This window comes from Schistocerca cancellata, chromosome 3 (genome assembly GCF_023864275.1).
Source record: "Schistocerca cancellata isolate TAMUIC-IGC-003103 chromosome 3, iqSchCanc2.1, whole genome shotgun sequence".
Classification (NCBI taxonomy): domain Eukaryota; kingdom Metazoa; phylum Arthropoda; class Insecta; order Orthoptera; family Acrididae; genus Schistocerca; species Schistocerca cancellata.
In genome coordinates, this window is record NC_064628.1 from 530,186,748 (window position 1) to 530,192,057 (window position 5,310).

The following is a 5,310-nucleotide window of genomic DNA, read 5'->3' on the forward strand; positions in this document are numbered from 1 at the left end:
TCAGACTTCATGAAGAATACAATAATTCGAATCCCAAAGAAAGCAAGTGTTGACAGATGTGAAAATTTCCGAACTATCAGTTTAATAAGCCACGGCTGCAAAATACTAACAAGAATTCTTTACAGGCGAATGGAAAAACTGGTAGAAGCCGACCTCGGGGAAGATCAGTTCGGATTCCGTAGAAATGTTGGAACACGTGAGGCAACACTGACCCTACGACTTATCTTAGAAAATAGATTAAAGAAAGGCAAATATACGTTTCTAGCATTTGTAAACTTAGAGAAAGCTTTTGACAATGTTGACTGGAATACTCTCTTTCAAATTCTAAAGGTGACAGGGGTAAAATACAGGGAGCGAAAGGCTATTTACAATTTGTACAGAAACCAGATGGCAGTTATAATTGTCGAATTGTCGAAGAGCATGAAAGGGAAGCAGTGGTTGGGAACGGAGTGAGACAGGGTTGTAGCCTATCCCCGATGTTATTCAATCTGTATATTGACCAAGCAGTAAAGGAAACGGAAGAAAAATTCGGAGTAGGAATTAAAATCCATGGAGGAGAAATAAAAACATTGAGGTTCGTCGATGACATTGTAATTCTGTCAGAGACAGCAAAGGACCTGGAAGAGCAGCTGAACGGAATGGATAGTGTCTTGAAAGGAGGATATAAGGTGAACATCAACAAAAGCAAAACGAGGATAATGGAATTTAGTCGAATTAAATCAGGTGATGCTGCGGGCATTAGATTAGGAAATGAGACGCTTAAAGTAGTAAATGAGTTTTGCTATGTGTGGGACCAAAATAACTGATGATGGTCGAAGTACAGAAGATATGAAATGTCGACTGGCAATGGCAAGGAAAGCTTTTCTGAAGATAAATTTGTTAACAAAAAATGGTTCAAATGGCTCTGAGCACTATGGGACTCAACAGCTGTGGTCATAAGTCCCCTAGAACTTAGAACTACTTAAACCTAACTAACCTAAGGACATCACACACATGCATGCCCGAGGCAGGATTCGAACCTGCGACCGTAGCAGTCGCTCGGTTCCGGACTGCGCGCCTAGAACCGCGAGACCACCGCGGCCGGCTAATTTGTTAACATCGAGTATAGATTTAAGTGTGAGGAAGTCGTTTCTGAAAGTATTTATATGGAGTGTAGCCATGTATGGAAGTGGAACTTGGACGATAAATAGTTTAGACAAGAAGAGAATAGAAGCTTTCGAAATGTGGTGCTACAGAAGAATGCTGAAGATTAGATGGGTAGATCACATAACTAATGAGGAGGTATTGAATAGAATTGGAGAGAAGTGAAATTTGTGGCACAACTTGACTAGAAGAAAAGATCGGTTGGTAGGGTATATTACGAGGCATCAAGGGATCACCAATTTAGTATTGGAGGGCAGCGTGAGATGAATACACTAAACAGATTTAGAATGATGTAGGTTGCAGTAGGTACTGGGAGATGAAGAATCTTGCACAGGATAGAATAGCATGGAGAGCTGCATCAAACCAGTCTCTGGACTGAAGACCACAGGAACAGCAACATGTAATGGGTATTATTGTTACTTTATCTTGAACGTGAAAGTGGTCAAGCTTTGATCTTTTGGATACGTTAAAATGTAAAATAACGTAGAATTAGCTGTAGCGAATCAGATGGGCGTTTTCAGGAAAGGGAACTGCCCTAGTCAGTTGAGTGGGGATATTCGGCGCTCGGGAAACGCGGCCGGGGACTGGCAGAGGGCAGTGCTGGAGCAGCCGCGAAAGCGGACGGTCGGTCTTTAGGCAGTTAGGAAGTGAAACGTCTCAAAAAATTTCGCGTTGTGTTGTATCGCGGGACTAAGTCTCTGAGCGGTGAGCAACTGCGTGCCTGGTGTGAACCTTTAGTGTAGTTAAGAAGGCGGAGTATTGGATTTGTGTTCACGATGAGACTGTGAATGATCGAACTGTATCAAATAGATATGCGCTCGAGTGGAACAGTAACTCTAAATACGCACACTTTCACTATTACTTTGCTTTTTGAATAAACATTATTCTAACCAAATCGCAGCTGTGTGGCCTATATCATCTATGTGTCGTTAATTTAGTTCCCGATATTGTTATTACTGTTATTATATGTTGTATTAACTTTGTATTGCGCAGACTTGCCATCGGCCAGACACTTTAACCAACGGGTCACAAGTGCCTGACTTAGGGCGTGAAATGCGACACGTGCGGTTCAACCCCTAGACGAGTTTGAGCCAAGACATTTCAACGAAGGGGAACCGCATGTGAACCCGAACATCTGTCGGATGTTAGCTCGCACTGTTCAGTTAAACGTAATGTTGAAAAACAAACGTGTATTACAAAATTTAACTAAAACAGGATAGTGTTTGTTGTTTCGTAGCACACAGTAATGGTCATGTTGTAGAACACTTGCGTTAGAAAGAAAACCGAGCGTTGGTAGGAGCAATGTTGACCTTCTAGGGAAGGTCGCCAAGGCCAAAATAAGGAAAAGCTAGAAAACCAGTTTGTAGGGGACACATTCTTGGCAAGGTGTTTGCGGCGTTTCATTAGAACACACAAGCTCTCCGGCGGAGCCTAGGATGTGAATAGGCGTCGTGAAAGAGGAAAATCGATACAACACATCACACTACGCTAAGTATAAAGAATGAAAAAAAGTCACTAAAGTAGGAACTAAAATATAAATATAGTAGATTATAAAGGAACTGACCCGAGAACAAACTAAGTGGGTGAGCACAGTCGCAGAAAACAGAATGGCGTGAGGTACAAACCGTGCGAAAACTGTTGTGCTGATTGTCTTCGTATATTCTAATGAAACTGAAAATTGTCCTCTGAAATTTTTTTGAAAACGTTTAAATAGAAATTAGTTGTAATCGATGTAATACGCTGAACAACAAGACACAATTATTTGGAATAAATTCGGAGCAAATAGAATGTAACGATTTTAATGAAAAGAGATGATTACACAGTAATTTATTACTTATAAGACAATCGTGAACCGTCAACGAAAATGGTAATCTTATTCATCAGGATGAAAATATTCGTGAGGCTTGTGACTAAAATGTTAAGAAAAGCTTTTAGGGACGTATTTACGCATTTATGCAGTACCACTTCAGTAGCTCATCCAGAAACAGGCGAGACACAGGTCACAAAGTGTGAGGAAACGCCAAAACTCTCAATATCCTTCATGCCGAAGTTAAGAATAAAAATCTCTAACTACTCGACTAGCTCGGAGTTTATTTACATAAACTGATGCCGCCAAAATATTTCCTGGATGAGAAGAACGACTTTTACATCCGTGACTCTGCAGCTGTACTTCTGATAAGCACTTAATTGTTTTTTATGAAGAGCAATATCCTCAAATAGGTATATTTGTACCTAAGGTCTCTGGAAATTAACAGGAATTTATAACAGCCTATTATCATCTTTAAGGTTATATCTTAAAATATAGCATCTTTTTTATACAAACTGTCATTTTTTGTTCGTTGGTATGGAATGGTGATACTATGAAGTGCCATTACTTGTTGTAACGTTACTGTGCTACATTGGGCGGTTTTACATATTTCTAGAAACTGCTACAATCGTAATAAATGCGTCAGTCCATAACAATATCGTCTTTTGTTGTACCTTTTACGCGCGGCTTCGTTCACGTACACGTAGGTCACATTTTTTGTGCACAAGCGAGGAGTGACAATAAAATAATGTGAGTATTGGTAAAAACATTTTATTTAAAAAAATACATGTTTACTTATTGTCACCTGAATATACTCCCCTCGTCTATACCTACAATGCTCCATGCGAGTTTTCCATCAATGGAAACAGTACTGAAAGTCTTCCTGTGTGAGTCCTTGATGACACGTGCCTCTTTTCCTTTCATTGCTTAATCACACTGAAATCTTTTTTTTTAGTGCATATTTGACCTTGGAGAATAGAGCAGGAACTTCAAAGTAGTAATGTTGATTAATACTCGTACTTTGACCTTCAGGAATCTAACAAAGACTCACAGTTCCATGAATATCGGAAAAACAATCATCATCATTTTCAACGTTGATTTGCTCATTCGAGCTTCTTTCGCTCTCGATGAAGTTGGCCCTTCCGATGCATGGATTGGCGGTTAGTTTATGCATCAGTAGCGAAAAACCAACATTCGTCACAAGTTATTACTCTTTCCAAGAAATCAGGACGCTTTTCCGTGGTATAAAAAGAGTCAGTACAAACATTTTCACGAGCTTCATTTTGTTCGATCATGAGACTTTTTTCACCAATTTCACAAACTCTTTTCTCATGTTAAACTGGTTAAGTAAAGTACAGAATAACAGCTCTTACACAAATGCCACGACCACACTTACTCGTATACAGATACAGAGATGCCATACTCGACTAAGAAGGCTTCAGGCTTCACAGTTATTGGTCGTTCACCTTCGACACGTGCGTACTTACTCTGTGACAGCAACATCCTGTTTTTTTATAGCCACACGTCGTATATGTCTGATTGTGTACTGTTTCACACCATATGACCCCAGAGACAAGTTAAATTTACGCATAAGTGATGTTCAGTCGCGAGGATTGATCATATGTCGTGAAACTCATTGACAAAATTATTGGCACGCTACAGCACTCATTGTTGCTACCTGGCTGAAACACTGAACAGCACAGATAATAGGGACATTGCACTTCATATTTAAGTGTTCTAGGTCAATTAAATACAGGATAAAAACATCAGTTCGCCGTTTTAGGTCATTTTTACATACAAACTCATATAACCATCTTTTCATCCACATCCCCATCCCTACGACTACTAGTGGTATCGTACACCAATCTTACTTTAATACAAAGAGAAATTTGGTTGAAATAGCTCCAGGCATCCCGGTGTTATGCTTTTAGATCACTCCTTTGCACCTCCATCCTCAGCTGTAGAGGTGCTAGGGTCTTACTGCCTCAGTAATTTTTTTTCAGGTTGCAGGTGTTACGTGTCTGCAGTTTGGTAGAAACTGCTTCAGGCATTACATAATCTTTTCACTCCCTCTCTCCCCCCCCCCCCTCCCCCTTACACATCTGCAGGCGAAACATCATCAGGACTCTCACCAACTATCCTAGCGACCCCAAAAACTATGGATCCGATACTGATATTGGTCGTTATCCAATACTCTTACATGTCATGGCGTCTCATCCCCAGGTGACAGGTACAGGTAGAGGCATATTACCATCATAGTATTTTTATACAAATAGTAATGTATATACAAAATAGTAAATGATGCGAGTACCAAGTTTGGTTGAAATCGGATTACTGATTAAAGGCAACGCCAGTAAAAC